Source organism: Pristis pectinata, chromosome 1 (assembly GCF_009764475.1).
Source record: "Pristis pectinata isolate sPriPec2 chromosome 1, sPriPec2.1.pri, whole genome shotgun sequence".
Taxonomy (NCBI): Eukaryota; Metazoa; Chordata; class Chondrichthyes; order Rhinopristiformes; family Pristidae; genus Pristis; species Pristis pectinata.
In genome coordinates, this window is record NC_067405.1 from 75149824 (window position 1) to 75169190 (window position 19367).

The 19367-nt window shown below is 42.8% G+C and overlaps 1 protein-coding gene across 1 annotated transcript in view; it reads left to right on the forward strand.

Annotated features, from left to right (window-relative positions):
• bard1 (BRCA1 associated RING domain 1) overlaps positions 1-19367 on the forward strand; it is a 167412-nt gene that overhangs the window by 28715 nt on the left and 119330 nt on the right. The window lies entirely within an intron of this gene.

Here is a 19367-nt window from a genome sequence, read left to right on the forward strand (position 1 = left end):
GTATTCTAAATGGTAGAAGAGGTTTGGTATAAACATCAAGAGAATTCTTATAGTTTTGAGTTTTATCTCAAATTTGTAACAGAAACATGCCTCCTGTGTCATTCAGCAATCTAGCTGCGTCATCTCAGGTTATTGCTACCCAAATTACTGTTGGCAGAGGCTGGCTGCAGAGAGGCCAGCATCTCAGCAGAGGCTACTGAATCAGCAGGAGGCCAACTAGAAGAAAGACAAATGGCCAATTTTGTCCATTTGCCTGTCATCTAATGAGAAAAGTCTGTAAATGCCAGCAGTTATGTGAGTAACCACCAGCAGATCACTGGAAGATTTGATATTTGCAACGGTGTCTCTCAGCCTTTTTTTTCCAGTTATTTTACCTTTAAACTTCTAGACATCCTGCTGAATAAGACTTCAGGTTGGCCATCTTATGGGCTATCTGAAGCTGTCTGCTTTTGAAGGTATTGGTTTATTATTGTCACTTGTACTGAGGTACAGTGAAAAATTTGTCTTGCATACCGATTGTAGAGGTCAATTCATTACACAGTACCGTTACATTGAGTTAGTACAGAGTCCATTGATGTAGTACAGGTAAAAACAATAACAGTGCAGAGTAAAGTGTCACAGCTACTGAGAGTGCAGTGCAATAAGGTACAAGGTCACAACAAGGTAGATCATGAGGTCATAGTCCACCTCATTGTATAAGGGAACCGTTCAATAGTCATATCACAGTGGGGTAGAAGCTGTCCTTAAGTCTGGTGGTACGTGCTCTCAGGCTCCTGTATCTTCTACCCAATGGAAGAGGAAAGAAGAGAGAATGACCCAGGTGGGTGAGGCCTTCGATTATGCTGGCTGCTTCACTGAGACAATGAGAGGTAAAGACAGAGGTTTAACAGTTCCTTTTGTTGAAATAATGCTTTTAATCCAACAGCCCTCTCAGCACCCAGTTTCTAGGTTTCAGTTTTAGTTTTCTTAATACCCAAGGTATTTTGGGCATTTGTTTAAATATCCAGAATTTCTTAATTGATAACATTATCAATTTTTTGTATCTTCGATGAGATGTTCTGCACTCCTTCATTTTCCCTCTAACATACATATTTTTAACTTTATAGTTATCTGCATTTTAACTCTGTTATTGTGCAGAATTTTCTAGAATCAATTTTGGTCAGAGCTTCTGGTAAATCCAAAATACAATTTGATCACTTTAAATTTTATTTATAAAACAGTTTATTAAACCTTGCTTGTAAGCAGGGAAATTGTATGTGGTGTGTAATTTAGTTTTTGGCTTGTTCATGTTGGTTTTCTCATACCTCTCCATTAAAAGTGATTCCCATCTCTTTGATTAGTTTTCATTTATTTTCTGTTCAGATATTTTTCATTATACAGTGCAGTGAAACATAAAGAGATTAAAAGCAAATATGTATCTTAAATTTTTTATTTTTATTAGATGTTTATTAAATGTCTTAAAAGCAATGAGTAACTAAGCTAGAGGCGTTGTAGTGCTTGCTGCAGAGAAGTGGCAAAATTATGTTTTCTCTTGATTTTGCCTCTGATTGAAAACAACATTGTTCCTCAGTTCTATTCGAAAGCATTTTCTCAGTGTTTCTCTGTAGGCACTTTGAGAAACAGAAGAGCAATAATCTGTTACAGTTTAGGGTAATAATTTTAAGGGTTGGTCAAATGATTTAATTTAAAGCAAGGAGGAATCATGAGGAAACTTGCTCTTCTATAACTATATCTAAATTTTAGAGTAGCTTTGAGAAAATTATTTCTAGTTACTGTGTGCACTGCACAATTGACTTTATTCAGAGTACCACCATGAAATGGCAGCCTCTAAGAGTGCAATTCAGTTCCACATTAATGCTGCAAAAACTTGTTGATTGCATTTAATTATCCATGATAATCACAGAAATTGTTCCCTATATGCACACAAGCCTTAGTAAGGACCTGATAGGAATCACTTCCAATATTTCAGTGGATAGAGATGCTGGATTTGTAAAGATCTACACACACACCTTTCCCATCGTGCCATAGTGCAAAATCAAACAGCTAGCAAGGATTAAATTAAAACATTATTTTATCACTTGCTAAATATAACACTCTGACATCAGTGAGATTACATTTCCCCTTTCAATGTTGAACTTAGGAAATGAACCATACATCTCAATTGACTAAATAGCTGAGGGGCAAGATTCAGCCAAAACAGTGTGATATATCTGTGTAAGCCTAATGGTGTTCTCTCTAAATAGTCCTTCCCTACACGTTTTCTTTAAATAGTCCTTGCATGTCTGTTTCTTGAATATCTGTGGAAGTGTTAATGTGTAGATATTGAACAGTGGTGTACATTTGGGCACAAATAATCTTGTTCATTTCTACAGATTTCTCCCTCTAGGAAAATGGCAGTGGAATATGATGCCATAATTGTCAAGTATGATGTAAATTTCTCACCCAAAGATCCAAGAATCCTGAAATAGCATTTTGGAAGAAATGTTATATCCTTGTAGCACCCCGTACAATCATACAATTTCTGAAAGCACTTTACAGCCGTCTGAATGCGTTTGTTGCTGTAGGAAACATGGTAGCCACTTTGTAAAGCTCCACTAACAGCATAGTGATTTTGATTAAAGAGATAAATATTGACTAGGACAACAGGGAGAACTTGTCTGCTGTGCTTTGAATGGTGCCATGATCCTTTGTATCTAACTAAAAGAGCAAACGTGACTTTAGTTTAATGTTATTTCCAGATGGCATCTCCAGCAATGTAATATTGTATGCTGTGTTTCTCTTTCCATAACCTGATCTGTTGGGTATTTCTAAAATTTCATTTCAGATTTACACCATTTGCAGTTTTCTTTTGCTTTTCAATTTATTGTGTACTCGTGGGGTGTGAACTCATTACTTGATTCAGAAGGAAAAGTAGGGCTTACTGGGCCATAGCTGAGATCACTTTCTTTTGTGAAAAATATATTAGGGGCTGTATTTTCCACCCATTGACTATGAATGTATGTAAAATCAACCTCGACACCGTTGAAGGATTCAGAATTCTTATTGCCTTGAGGTAATTGTACCTGACATGTATTTTTCATGCTTTGTGGCTGATGCACTGAAGGCTTTCTTAGATCTCACTGGCAGCTGCTGCTTCAACATCTGATGGACCCAGAGCAATGTTCACAGCTTTCTTTGTGATTTGCCTGTTTACTCTGCAATTCATTTGGAGCTCCCGCAGTATGATGAAGATTTCTACAATTGGATTTTGCTTGGAATGTGTTTAACAGACTGCAGTTCAACAGAATTCAGTATTCCAGGCTCAATGCTGAGCAGGTTAAAATAATGTGCATGGATCATGCATATGCAGTGGATTGTAATCTAATGACTGACTTGAAAAAAACACTCAATTTTACGTGTGTACAATGAAGCATTTTCCAAGACAAATATATAATTGCAATTTTTTTCTTTCTATTTCAACATTTTGCAAGATTTTAGTGTGTGGGAGCTGCTAACTTATGCCCAACTAGTGAAACAAGATGCTGATAATGTTGCAAGTTGGACTCCATATCCTGCAGGTGCTGCTGTTCCTTGCCTTGGCAGTGAGGACAACTTCATATAGGTCAAATCACTTCAAATAATTTTGAGGTTCAGACTTGTAGCTAATCATGATTTGTCCCACTGTACCATAACCACATTTCTCTATCAGTCTGAGCTCTTACTGAACATTCATAGGCTTGACGGACCCTCAATATTGATGCATGCTTCTTGCTCCCATCTGACACTTTGTACATACTCCCAGTTATTCACCCATGGTAGGCACATTGCACAATATTCACTAACACAACTCCCTTTCTCTTGCAGGATAAGGTGGCACATAATTAGAGACAGCAACAGTTAGCTGGCAGATAGCCTTGTTGACATAATTATATCTGCATGGAAGAGACTTATCTGGAGCAGGAACTGCTGAGCTGTGGCTAGCAATGGAACTGAAACAGTAGAAGACGACCTTATTCTCATACCTGAACCTCCTTGCATCTCATTTCCACTCCCATCCCACAATCTCTCCTTATTTTTCACAGCCACCAAGAAAGCCAACCAAAGTAGAGAATGGTAGAAAGCAAAGAAGCCAGTGAAGATGAAGATACACCCTCACTTGATAAAATACCTTTGTACCATAATGTCAGGTACTAGAATTGTTTCTAATTTAGTTATTAGAGTAGGGGGTTGTACATAGTGAGTCATTGGGCAAGTGGTCTGTGAAATTTATTTTGCGAAAAGGTTGGTGCAAATGCCAACATTCCAGATGGCAAGGTCCTGCATGAGTTCTGTTCCAGAGGACTCAGATGAGTAGTTTGATGGAGCAAGCTGCAGAAGAATGCTGATAGGTTTAGACAATAATATGCACGGTGCATTGAGAGACCTGCCAGAAAGCCTGGGTGTTATGTCAAGGTCCTTGGAAATACTGAGCATTCACCTTGCATAGAGCACATCTTGAAGCTCATGCACTCCAGAAGAGAATTAGAGGGAACTTGTAGATCCAACTATTATACAGTGCTGATGACTCAGCTTCCATTACACTACAGGCAGAAGCCAAACACTGTCTAGAACTGTAATAGAAGATCAAAATGCTATCATCATTTCTGGAGCCTGAATTGTATGTTCTCTCAGGATAACGATGTGATGTCACTACTTTGGCTCCACTGTTGCCTTTACTATTGGCTGTCAGCTACTCCACATTCTTGCTGCTCATCTCAAGAAGATGCCATGGGAAGCTGGATTTGGACCCAGGAGTGCTCAAGATGATCTTCCTGCAGAATCCTTCACTAAAATCAGAAGCCTTCCACTGGTCAAGCTGTAGCCAGACAGAAGACAGGCACTCGAAGGAATCAACAAAGATAAATAGCTAAGATTGCTTTGCGATAATGGGTATGCTTTGATGTATAAATTTGGTTTGGAAAGTTTATTTAACAATGGCTTTTATCTTTACATAGTGACGACGTGAATGCTATGATGATTTGCAGAGGATGTTGAGGAGATGGTGACTGAGGTAGCATGATCAGATGAGTTGTTAATGTGCAGTCTTGCCAGGTGGTTGCATTCTTCAGTTTAACCTCTCATCTTCCTCTCTCTTCTTTTCCTTCTCATGCTCAGCAGCTGCTCTGTGACTAGTGGCAAGGGCTATGCCTCAAGATGGCAAGGTGGTGCAGTATATAGCTGAGAAATTGCAGCATCCACTCTACTAAGTAATGCAGGGCACTCCAGTGAAGTTGGGTCAGTTGATTTGTTTCAGCCAATGGTCTGCTCTATCACATTTTATCTGGTAATATAGAAATCACTGTATGCTCTGTACACACTTGTCAGGGTTGTGTTCCAGAGCCATAAGCCATGCAGTTATTGGACAGACCAGAAGACGTGTTTTTTTTTGATCATGATGGTTTAATTGTGAATGTCACAACAGAAAGAAGAGTGCTGGCATTAATCTGCTTAGTGTGCTGTTTGTGGCTGTATACCAGCCGGGTATTAAGGTCCTTTTTCTTTTTTTTACAATTAATGAATGCCTTTTGGGTCTGCTACATCTATTGACTCCTTATTGGCATGCAGTTCCAACAAAGCAGTGTGCCTGCATTCAGTGGCACCATGGAAAAGTCTGCAAACCCCTGTGCTTACTCCACATATTGTGCTCTGGCAAGGGAGAATAAAATACAGGCACCTCTCGTGAAATAGTAAATGTCAGTAGAGGGCAAACTGAAATATGTCCAGCTACAACCTGCAAGGGGCTTCTCTCTTGAAAATTTCATGTGTGGCTAGAGCAAGTGGCAGATTTCACTAAGGATGTCCTTACTGTCATGCTGCATCTTGCACCTTATTCACTGTGATTTGAATAGGAGAATTGGTCTTTGCCCACCCAGGGCAGATGTGGCCTGTTTGTCCTCCCAACCATCCCTCCCTTTTCTAGTGTTCATTCTCCTTGTCATGGATGGACCCTCAGAAATGTATATTATACACTCATGTTTGAATCCGTTGATTTGTGGATAAGCTTTGAAGTCAAGACAGAGTTCTTTAGCACCTGGGTGAAAACATTTTTCCTGAATTCCCTTTATAATTTTACCAATTAATTCAAATCTTAATCCCCTAGTTATTTGACCCCCTCTGCCATGGGAAATATCTCCCTTCTCATGCTGATTTGGCAGTTGTATGCACTTCAATTAAGTGTCTCCATTGTTACAAAGAATGCAACCACAGTCTAGTCAGTTTGACCTCAAAAGTATAATTCTCCATTCCTGGCAACATCCATTTAAATCTCCTCTGTTCTTTCACGTTTTTATTTAAGTGTGTCGACTAGTGTTCCAGCTGTAGCCTAAAATCAGTAGCATGGTCTCCCTGCTCTTATTTGTATGCATTGCCTGATTTAGGCAAGTATCTAGCATGCATTTTTAATCGTCTCATCAACCTTTGATGATCTATGGACATGCAGTCCAAAATCCTTCTATTCTTCTACCAATCTATTTTGCCTTCCTTAAATGTGTTACCCGGTGCTTGTCAGGATTGAATTTGCCACTTTTTGTGCCTATCTAACCAGCTCATTGATAACTTCCTGCACCCTAGAATTACTTCCAAACTATCAAATACTGCCAATTTTCAATCATCAGCAAACTTCTCAAACTTGGCCTCCACGTTTAAGTTCAAATCATAACATACCACAAAAAGCAAAATCCCTGGTACTGAGCTCTGTGACAACGTACTGCACACAGGCCACTCTTCACTGAAACGCCCATTAACCATTAAGGTTGTTTATTGTTTTGCGGTAGCAGCACAGTGCGGTCATAAAAATCACTAAATTACAAAATAAATAGTGTAAAATAAAAGGAATAATGAGGTAGTGTTCATGGGTTCATGGACCGTTCAAAAATCTGATGACGAAGGGGAAGAAGCTGTTCCTGAATCGTTGAGTGTGGGTCTTCAGGCTCCTGTACCCCCCCTCTGATGGTAGTAACGAGAAGAGGGCATGTCCAGGATGGTGAGAGACCTTAGTAATGGATCCTGCCTTCTTGAGGCACTGCCTCTTGAAGATGTCCTCGGTGGTGGGAGGATTGTGCCCGCGGTGGAGCTGGTCGAGTCTACAACCCTCTGCAGACTCTTGTGATCGAGCATTAACATCTGTAATGTGAACTCGGGTTTTCTCTCTCCACAGACACTAAATGATCTGCTGGCCATTTCCAGCATTTTTCTTTCGGCCAGTTCTCTGCAGTAGCTCTGACCTGCATTCCACAGCTTTTATGTCCTCATTTTTCCCTTACTTTGTTTTTCCCTCATTAATCTTTAAACCAAACAACTTTGTAAAAGAAAAATCGTCACCTTGGAAACCCAGGCCTTGTCCAGTTGGAAAAATCCCTTTTGTTCTATCCATCCTGGTCCTAATCTCTCTGCAACTTAAAATTGACTTGCCCGCTCACTTTTACAGTTCTGATGAAGTTTCTTCAATCTGAAACATACTAAGTTTGTCTTTCCTCAGGTGCTGCCTTACCTGAATGTTTCCACCACTTTCTGTTTTTATTTAATATTACCTACATTTAACTGTTGTGCTATTTTAAATGGAAACTTCCTTCCTGGGAGCAGTTGATTGACCATGTCCCCATCCCCATTCAGTTAAAGCTGGAAGTATTTGGCTTGGGACCTGAAAAAATTTGTTCCAAATCTCAGGGGATATTTTATATTTTATTCCATTCTAGTTCTGTATTTTTAAATAAGTGGGCATTCACTGTCCCAGAAAAGGCAACAATGTAGAAATTCTGAAGGGTAAGATAAACTCCTTGATCATTTTCCACAGCTATGGAATTGCAGGGCACTGAGGGCCTTAGAAATACTGCAAATCTTTCTGATATTGCTAAGCGAAGCTGCTTTGTCAGAAGAAGAAAACAAATTTGTGTTTAAAGTATTTTCTTTCCAAGATAAAGAATTGCAATACAGATTTCTACGAGGCTGTGTGAATCAAAATAATTAGGATTGCCACTTGGTCGCTAAGCTATTGCACTAAACAACAGTTTATCATTTTTTTTTAGAGAGTCTGCCACATAGCCCTTTCTTCGAATGGAATTTAGCTTCTATCATTTTCATTTGATTCCATTATTTTTGCTTCTTTCAAACTGGTAGGAATTGCACACTACGAGATTGGTTCATTTGTCAGACTCTGATTGCAAGCTAAAATTTGATTCTCGCAGGTGTTTCTTTCATGTGGTGCACGGATGCATTTCTGTCACCTGAACATAAAGACTTTTGGCAATTGATTAAGCAGTCCATGCCTTGTGTGGTTGTTCAGAACTGGCTCCAAAATCGTATCCATGCAGTCAATCTTTTACATTTTTTTTGGTTTATACTTGACGTATTGGTTTACTTGCATGATTATCAGGATAATTGCCAATGTTACCGTGCTGTTCTTCTCAGATATTGCTGCGTAGTCTTTCAGTGAAAAAGACAAATTACCATAATTTGTTACAACTAATTTGTTTTGATCTATTGATGCACTCAATGCTTTAGTTTGACTGTCAGTTACTTTTCTGATTCCATGTTACATGAAAGTGAAATAATTATATTTTTGTGATGGTTTTTCACAGAAATGGTACCTCATTTTATTCATTGTTTTGGACTTGAGGATGTGCTTAGTTTATACTGTCATGCCAGAACCAACAAAGGAACGAGTTGTTTAGATTTAATAATGAGCCAGATTTAGTTGACAGCAGTACATGAACATTTATCTTGTTTCAGTGTACTGACTGAAAGGAATAAATGCAGAATGGTTGTGTTAAGGAGAGACTGACTGGCCATGGTAAATGGACAAATCAATTAACCCATATAACAACAAATAAATCAGGTGTTCAAAAAATAATTTAGAACATAAAACAAGTTCATACCTCTTGGTGGTAAGAGCATATTTCCAATCTAATAAAAATGCCATTGACAGCTAAACAGGTAAGGAACAGTATAAAATTAAAATAGGGATAAGATTACAATAACTAGTGCATATAGAGTCATAGAGCATGGAAACAGGCCCTTTAGTCCGACTTGTCCGTGTCAACTGCGTTGCCCAGTGAGCTAGTCCTCGCTGCCCGCGTTTGGCCCATTGCCCTCTAAACCCCTCCTATCCATGTACTTACAGTATCTAGATAGCTTTTGACTGCTGCTATTGTGCCTGCCTCAACCATTGTTTGTGGCAGCTCATTCCAAATACGCACCACCCTTTGCATGAAGAAGCTGCCCCTGATGTCCCTTTTAAATCTCTTGTCTCTGATCTTAAACCTGCCCTCTTGTTTTTAAGCACCCCCTCTCTGGGGGGAGAAAACTGTGCTCTCACCCTGTCTGTGTTCCTCATGATCTCATATACCTCAGGTCACTCCTTAATCTCCTATGTTCCAGGGAATAAAGTCCGAGTCTACGCAACCTCTCCTTGTAACTCAGGCACCTAAGTCCAAGCAGTATCTTGCAAATAATAGCGATACATAGAATAAGAAAAGATCTACAAAATGGCAGTAGAAGGAAGCTTGTAAGGGACTTTTTTAACAGTTAATTTAAGAAGAGGTTGGTCAAAAGCACTGTAGGCTCCTTGAAAACGGATAGATGTGATATTGTAAATGAAAAGAAAATAACAGGCTTGTTGAATAATTACTTGGTGTCAGTGTTTGCAGTATCCCAAAGCAACTAATCATGCATGAGAATTCACAGTAATTAATGTAAACAAAATAACAGTAATGAAGAAGAAAATGACATTAAAAAGTAACAAGTCAGCTGGTTCCATCTCAAAATTTTAAAGGTCAAAACATTGTGAATAAAGTTCTTGATTTGGGAGCCATTTCTTAAGATTGCATTACCTCTACTATTTAACAAAGATGAGATGGGGAAACCAGATAATTCTAGACTAGTTAACCTTTTGTGAGAAAATACTAAAGTGTAGCGGTTGCTACCGCGAAATAAAACAAGACGCTAGTCGAAGGATTGTCAAACAAGAACTGGTTTATTTTCCCGCCTTGCGCGGGCCTTTTAAGGGAGACTGTTCCCACCCAATGCAACCGGCAATGACGTAAGTACTACGTCATCAAGTCTTACCCGCGCGTGGGTTCTCCCCGTCGCTCGGGAAAGACTAGGCCCGCCGCCATCTTGGGCCTCGTCGCTCTGACGCCACGTGACCCAACTGCCGAGTGGGTTTGCCTGACCGGACGGTGAGTCAATACACAACCCCCCCCCCTCCCTGAACCGGCGATACAGTCCCCAAGGTCCGCGGGCTGTGCCAGCCGCCGCTTAGGGGGTCGGCCTCTGCGTCGTGGTGTTGAAACCTCGACCGGTTGTTGCAGATCTAAATGGGCCGGTTTGAGGCGGTCCGTCATGAAAACCTGTTCCCTGCCCCCAATGTCCAAAATAAAGGTGGATCCATTATTCCTTATGACTCGGAACGGTCCCTCATATGGTCGTTGCAACGGCGCCCAAGGTGTGCCCCTGCGAACGAAAACAAACTTACAGTCTCATAGTTCTTTGGGCTGGCAGGATGGGGCTTGACCGTGCCGTGAGGTGGGAATCAGGGCCAAGTTGCCAAGCTTCTCGAGCAGTCTTTGTAGGACTGCTGGGTGTTGTTCCCCTTGGTCTCGAAGGGCAGGTATGAAATCCCCTGGGACAACTAGGGGCACCCCGTACACAAGCTCAGCTGACGAAGCACGGAGGTCTTCTTTGGGGACAGTGCGTATGCCGAGCAGGACCCAAGGCAGCTCGTCAACCCAGTTAGGACCCTTCAGGCGGGCCATCAAGGCTGATTTCAGATGGCGGTGAAAACGTTCCACCAACCTGTTTGATTGAGGATGGTAGGCCGTGGTGGTGTGCAGCTGCATCCCTAGCAGGTTCGCTAATGCAGCCCAGAGACTGGAAGTGAATTGGGTGCCTCTGTCTGAAGTGATGTGGGCCGGAAGACCAAAACGTGAGACCCAAGTTGTGAGCAGTGCCCGGGCGCAGGAATCAGTCGTGATGTCAGTCAGGGGGGTCGCCTCTGGCCACCTTGTGAACCGGTCCACGATGGTAAGGAGGTACCGGGCTCCTCTTGAAACCGGCAGAGGGCCCACGAGGTCGACGTGTATGTGGTCAAACCTCCTACGGGTAGGCTCGAACTGCTGTGGCGGGACTTTGGTGTGTCGTTGGATTTTCGATGTCTGGCAGTGCGGACAAGTCCTGGCCCACTCACTGACCTGTTTGCGCAGGCCATGCCAGACAAACTTGCTGGTGACCAGTTGGACAGTTGATCTGATGGACGGGTGCGCCAACCCATGTACCGAGTCGAAAACGCGTCTCCGCCAGGCTGCAGGGACTACAGGGCGGGGCTGACCTGTCGTGATGTCGCAAAGTAGGGTCTGCTGACCTGGACCAACCAAGAAATCTTGGAGCTGCAGGCCCGAGACTGCAGTTTGGTAGCTGGGCTGCTCGTCGTCGGCTTGCTGTGCGTCAGCTAGGGCCGTGTAGTCGATACCCAAGGAGAGGTTGTGGATGGTCGGTCTGGAAAGTGCATCAGCAACGACATTATCCTTTCCGGAGACATGTTGGATATCTGTTGTGAATTCAGAAATGTAGGATAAATGTCTCTGCTGATGAGCTGACCAGGGATCGGAGACTTTGGAGAAGGCAAAGGACAAAGGCTTATGATCGGTGAAAGCTGTGAAAGGCCTGCCTTCTAGAAAGTATCAGAAATGCCAGACCACCAGATACAGCGCTAGAAGTTCCCGATCAAAAGCGCTGTATTTCAGTTCGGGTGGTCTAAGGTGCTTGCTGAAAAATGCCAAGGGTTGCCAACGGCCTTCGATTTAGCTGTTCCAGTACCCCACCCACCGCGGTGTTGGACGCGTCCACCGTGAGGGCGGTTGGGACGTCTGTCCTAGGGTGTACAAGCATCGTGGCATCTGCCAGGACGTCTTTGGCCTTAACGAAGGCAGCCGCAGCCTCGTCATTCCAGGTGATGTCCTTGCCCTTACCAGCCATCAGCGAGAACAGAGGACGCATGATACCAGCTGCTGCAGGGATGAACTGATGGTAAAAGTTGACCATCCCAAGGAATTCCTGTAGGCCTTTGACCGTGTCAGGGCGGGCAAAATGGCGGATAGCGTCTACCTTGTCGGGTAGGGGTGTTGCCCTGTCGCTGGTGATTTTGTGGCCGAGGAAATCGATAGAGTCAAAGACAGGTTGATCGTGAGGCCGAAATCGCGGAGGCGGGAATACAGCTGGCGGAGGTGGGAAAGGTGTTCTTGGCGGTTACGGCTGGCGATCAGTATGTCATCTAAGTAAATGAACACGAAGTCCAGGTCTCGGCCTACCGCGTCCATCAGCCGCTGGAAGGTCTGCGCGGCGTTCTTAAGGCTGAACGGCATTCAAAGGAATTCGAACAGGCCGAATGGGGTGATAATCGCAGTTTTGGGGACGTCATCCGGATGGACCGGGATTTGGTGGTATCCCCGAACGAGGTCCACTTTGGAAAAGATGCGGGCCCCGTGTAAGTTCGCTGCGAAGTCCTGGATGTGAGGGATGGGATAGCGGTCCGGGGTGGTGGCATCATTCAGCCTGCGGTAGTCACCGCAGGGCCTCCACCCTCCGGTGGCTTTGGGGACCATGTGCAGGGGGGAGGCCCAGGGGCCGTCTGACCTGCGAACAATCCCCAGCTCCTCCATGTGACGGAACTCTTCCTTTGCCAGGTGGAGCTTGTCTGGAGGTAATTGTCGTGCTCGGGCATGAAGGGGTGGCCCTGTAGTAATGATGTGGTGTTGTACCCCATGTTTGGGCGTAGAATTTGTAAACGGAGGTGCCAAAATTGATGGGAATTCGGCTAGGAGCTTGGCGAAATCGTCGCCAGAAAGGGAAATGGAGTCCAGGCGCGGGGCTGGTAGGCTGATTTCTCCCAGGGGATAGGTCTGGAAAGTGCTAGAGTGGACTAACCGCTTCCCTCGCAGGTCGACTAACAGGTTGTGGGCCCGAAGGAAATCGGCTCCTTGGAGTGGTCGGGCGACGGTGGCAAGGGTAAAGGTCCAGGTAAAACGGCTGCCGCTGAATTGTAATTGAAGTGTACGGGTACCGAAAGACCGTATCGTTGTACCATTGGCGGCATTGAGTACAGGAGCTGGTGGCCTGTTACGAGTGTCGCAGCTGGTCGGGGGCAAAATACTGATCTCTGCTCCAGTATCAATGAGGAAACGCCGTCCAGATTTCTTGTCCTGAACGAATAGGAGGCTCTGTCGGCAGCCAGCCGCCGTAGCCATCAGCAGTGGCTGGCCCTGGCGTTTCCCTGAAACTTGCAGGGTGGGCGGCATCGACGGGCCTCCGCGCCCCACCTCTGATGGTAGAAACACAGCTGGTCACCCGTGTCGTTGTCTGTGTTCCTGGGGTGTGGCTGCTCGGTTGCTGGGACTGGGCGAGGCAGGCGTTGGGCTCACGGCCTGGTGATTTGGCCGACGGACGAACCGCTCTCGCGTTTGGCCTTCCACAGGACATCTGCCCGGGTGGCTACCTCACAGGGGTTGCTGAAGTCGGCGTCAGCTAACAACAGGTGGATGTCATCGGGGAGCTGTTCAAGGAAGGCCTGTTCGAACATCAGGCATGGCTTGTGTACCTCGGCCAATGCCAGCATCTCATTCATTAGCACGGATGGGGATCTGTCCCCCAGGCCGTCCAGATGAAGCAGGCGGGCGGCGCGCTCACGCCGGAAGAGGCCGAAGGTCCGAATCAAAAGGTCTTTGAAAGCCGGGTACTTATCTTCCTCCGAAGGCGACTGGATGAAGTCTCCGACCTGGGCGGCTGTCTCTTGGTCCAGAGAGCTAACCACATGGTTGTACTTCGTGGAGTCGGAGGTGATCTGTCGGAGGTGAAATTGCGCTTCGGCCTGGTCAAACCAGATGCTGGGACGAAGTATCCAAAAAGTGGGCAGCTTGAGGGCCACTGCGTTGGCTGCTGCGTTGTCGTCCATTGCGGGGGTCCAAAATCCGTTTGGACCGTCGGGGTCACCAATGTAGAGGTTGCTACCGCGAAATACAACAAGACGCTAGTCGAAGGATTGTCAAACAAGAACTGGTTTATTTTCCCGCCTTGCGCGGGCCTTTTAAGGGAGACTGTTCCCGTCCAATGCAACCGGCAATGACGTAAGTACTACATCATCAAGTCTTCCCCGTGTGCGGGTTCTCCCCGTCGCTCGGGAAAGACGAGGCCCGCCGCCATCTTGGGCCTCGTTGCTCCGATGCCGCGCGACCCGACTGCCAAGCCGGTTCGCCTGACCAGACGGTGAGTCACTACAAAAGTCTTTTATTAAAGAAAGTGTGATTGAACGTTCAGATGATTAGAAAGTCACCATGAAGTGTAGTCATGCTTCAAACCTGTTTGAATTTCTTTTTTTTTAAAGAGATAAATAAACTGGAGAATGGACGGATGTTATTTGTATGAATTACAAAGCCCTAATAGATAAAGACCCTCTTAGTAGACTATTACCACTTCGTAGATTATTATGGACCACAAAAATTGCTCCCCGATCATCTTCCTTTGGGCAGGAAGAATGGGTCTTTTTCAAGTACAGGACACTCCCTGGGTTACATGAGGGTTCCATTCCTGAGAACCAGTGGTAACATGAAGTTTCTGTAAGTCAGAAACACTGTCGGCTTAGATCGCAGAAGTTGCACTGGTAGGTTAATTAGGTACAGATAGTACAGATCTTAGTTAATTTTAGATCTTAGTTAGAATTAACTCATTAGTACAGATCTGTACTATAGATCCAAAACATGCCGGACCACTGGAGTTGATAGACCACAGAATGCTGGATCAGAAAGTTTCAACCTGTATTAATGAGGGTTTTAGCTCTGAAATTGATGACAAATTATTGATTGGAAGGATATCTTGTGGAGACTGTATGGAATTATTGAGACACAGAAGGAGGCCATTCAGCCATCAAATCTGATGATCAGCATAGGTTTACCAGAATAGTACCTGGACTGCAGGTGTTAGAACGTTGCCCTTCATGAATCGCAATGGTATGAATCCAGCCATTGCAGTGCTTTTTCCTTGATGCCCACTTACTTCAATTTTACCTATGTCAAATGCCACACATTCTGTCTAATGCTGCCTTGATATCACTTCACCTGGAATTCAGCTGTTTGGCCCATATGTGGATCAAGGCTGTAATGAAATCTGGAACCAAGTTCTGGTGAAACCTAGTGTGGACATTAGTGTACAGATCATTGCTGAGTAAGTGCTGCTTGCTCGTATTGTTGATGATGTATTCCATCACTTTGCTGATGACTAATAGACCGAAAGAGAAGAAATGAACTGGATTGGATTTGTCTTGTTTTCTGTGTACAGACATACCTGGGCCATTTTTCATATTGTCTGGTAAATACAACTGTTCTAGAACAGCGTGGCTAGAGGCGTAGCTGGTTCTGGAGCACAAATCTCCCTCTGCAGCTGGGATTTCTTTTTGCTTTTGTAGTTTCCAGTGCCCCAAGCCATTTCTTGTTATCATGTGGAGTAAGTGGAATTAGCTGAAGTCTGGCTTCTGTGATTGTGGGGATCTTGGGAGGACGCTGAGATGGATCATCTATTCAGCACTTCCAGCTAACTATGATTCTAAATGCTTCAGCTTTCTCTTTAGTGCTTGTATGCTTGTTCCTGCCATAGTTATGATGATCTTGGAGCCTTCTCCTGTTAGTAGTTTAATCGTACATTACTGTTCACAGAATGTGGCAAGACAATAGAATTTTGATCTGATCAGTTGGTTGCTGGTTTACTTAGATCTGTCCATTGCATGCTGTTTTTTTTTAATGTTTAGCATGCATGTAATACTGTGTTACAACTTCACTGGGTTGGCACCTCACTTTTAGGTGTATATGGTGTTACTCTGGGTGTGGCCACCTGAATTTCCCATTAAACCAAATTGATCCCCTAATTTGATTGTAACAGTAGAGTGAGGGATGTGCTGTGCTGTAAGGTTACACATTGTGATGCTGTACATTGTTACTGGTGATAGGCCACAGCCATTGGTGATAGGCCACAGCCATTTGTTGTTCCCAGTTTTGAGCTGCAAGATCGGTTCTTTCCCATTTAGCACAATTGTTATGCCACACAACACAATGAAGGGTTTATTCCAAACCAGGGTTGTATTTCCCTGCAATTTAGAAGGTTAAGGAGTAATTTGAAACTTCCAAGATATGTGCCAGGTTGTGTTGGATCCTGCCTGCCACCCAGAGTCGCTGCCTGCCTGGGCTCATCTGATGCGGATACTGAGAGCTGACCTTTGCTGGTTGTCCACACCCTTGATTTAAAAAAAAAAGCAAAAAGGATTAAATATTTTCAATAAGTAAAGAGATAGTTAAGCCTACTCATCCTCGGGGCCCAGAATCACACTTGTAGAAGGATTAATGAACCAATGTTAGTGTTGTATTCCACGCCAACTTCCCCAGCACTGAGCCTCCAGTTACACTCTGGTGTGTTGGGCAGGCTACGTTTCACCAGACTCCCAAAAGAGACACTCCAAGATCTGTCACAGGAAAACATTACCAAGACAAACAGAGAAATAGATTTATGGATGTACTTGAAACTTCTTCTGAAGAAATGCAACCTCTCTATTGCTTGAGAATTGTAATTAATGGGCTCTCTGCTCCTATGTTAGATCTGCCCTGGTTTATGTTCAGAGGGGTTTTCACCAGTATAATGCTCCATGTAGTGACAGATTTGGAACTTCCTAATGACTTGTAAGTGCACCATGTCCACTGAGTCAGAGACTTGGAGTATCTAAACATTAGTGGTGCCTCTCTTAGCCATTAACTACAACCGGGATGATTCATCAAATTAGTAAATGAGAAACTATTAGGAAACTATTTTTGTAGGTTGGGGAGTTGAGGACTCGAGGGTATAGTCTAAAAATAAGGGCAGAAACTTTCAGGAGTAAAATTAGGGAAATGCTACTATGTGGAAATTTGGAATATTACAAATGGCAGTGGAAGCTAGCTTAATTGTTAATTTTAAATCTCTGGCTGAGATGTTGTTAACTTAGCCCTTAACTTAGGTAGTAGGGCACAATCAGGTACTTGGAGGGACTAAATGGCCTAATCCTGTCCTGTGTTTCGATGCTCATATGTCAGCATAATATCCTGGCTCAAGAGTGCTGTAGTAAATGTATTGAAGCAAATTGCAGAATTACTGAATCCATTTTTCATATGAAATAGAAAACTGAAATCAAATCTGAGTTCTTGAGTGGACCTAAAAGACTGGGTGGCACTGTTTGGAAAACAGTGGCAACCTAGCCAGTGTTTATCCATCAAACTGATGCCCCTGTAATAACAGAATATGCTATCATTGTCTCTGCTTATTTTTGAGGTTTGTTTTGCACAAATTGGCAGCTAAGTTTCTTTCTTTTGATTATATCTCAAAAGTATTTAGTTGTCTGAATCACATTTTGGGACATTTTGAGGTTGTGAAATGTAAGTTCTAACTTTTTGTATGTAGTAATTGCATTTTCATAAACAACTGTTGTGGGAATAAAAAGTTGGTGAGGAAAAAGATAAAAATTTAGATGACTGTAATTGTGCCTCAGCACTAGGTAATCAATACCTCTTTAAGATGTTGAGTGAGAACAAGATGAATGTGATCAAGTACTTGGGCTGATCCTTTTATTTAAAGTCACCATGTAAATGCAAGTGATGGTTCTTGTACTTCGTGCACCCTATTTGCCATTTATGATGTTAGCTACTGTATCAGACACTAGTGCATCATTCCTTGGGCAAATGAGCCTGCCTTGACGAAAAAAACTAGAAAAGTAGATCAAATTGAAACTTGCATATTGTCTCCGCCATGAACCAATTTAGCTTTGTAGTGAATGGTTTACCAAGGGCTAAGTTGAAAGCAAATTGCTTGCCAATTCATGGCTAAATAAACTGCACAGGCAACTAACCCTCTTCCCTCCACTGCAAGAAGGTGCTACTTTCTATGTACATATTTTATACAAACTGCAAGAAAGTTTTGCACAAATCTGCATGGTTCAGCTTCCCTGTGTGGAGATAAAGCATTCAAAACAACTATGATTAAGCTCGACAGTGTGAGCATTTGTGCAGCAGTATCAAGCCTCTGACATCTGTGTCCATGGCATAATTTTAAAATATTATTCAGTGGAATAATGAATACAAGCAAAGATTCTGCCATGTTAGGTTTATTGCTTTTATTGTAGCAGGATCTTGATTAAGTAGAAAATTATATTTTATCAGGTAGAAGTTGGGCAGAGAAATGTTGGCACAGTCCAAAAGGGACAGATAATTGTACTTCTTCCCAAGTAAATATGAGCAGAATAAGTAACTGACCTCATTTCAAACCCAATTGTGTGAAATGACCTGTATTTAATTCTAAATGTTAAAACAATTTCGCTTCAGGAGTGCAGTCTGTCATCTTTATATGTTTATGAGGCTGAGATCGTATTTTTGAAAGGTTCTTTTATTTTTGCTTTATTATTTAATGTGCATAATTGCTGTAATTATTGTATGTAATTAGAAGGACCTATCTGCTCAATTCCAACCATTCAGTACTTGGAACAATGACATTAGAAGTTGCTGATTTAAAGCAAGCCTTTCAAGACTGGGCATTAAATATATGGTTAGACTTCCTTCAGTTGATAAAGGTTGAAAGAAAATTGACTTCAGTGAAGCTTTATGCCAGTGTGCTTGATATTTTTGCCTTGTTATTTGTTGAATTGCAAGATGTGAGATTGCTTCAATGTATTTGAATGCTCGTTTTCCTTCACTTTGATAACAGCAAATCTTTAGGGAGAGTTATAATGGGATCAATTCAATTCTCATTTTCCCTGCACATAAAGCCTCAAAGTGCAGTAATTTTGGAAATTGTAGATACTTATCAGTTTTGAATTAAAGGTTGTAGCTTTTCCAGTTTGAGTATTTTATCTTTTGCATATTATTGTATGCATCTTCCTGGAGCAAAATACTTTAGTCATGGCACACATTTACAGGAGACCTGCATGGTTTACTGAACTAGATGTGAATTTCTGAAAGGTAGCACACTACTTTGCAACATTCTTTTTTTATATTTTTTTCCATTAACTTGTATTACTACTTTAAATAATTTGTGAATATGTACCCAGGCCCTTTGCTGTTCGACCACGAGGAGCATATGGCCTACTTATAGAAGTGATTATTGAGAGAGTAAATGTTTGGGATTGGAATGTGATGGAGATAGAATGCTCTTCAGCTGGAATGAGTTGAATGAACCAGATATTATTTTATGTTATCTATTACTCATAGGAGGCACCTAACTCCTGGTGAAAGTTTTCTAGTAGCAAAGCTAAAATAGTAAGCAGTTAAACAAATCAATGAGAAACAAGAGGATGA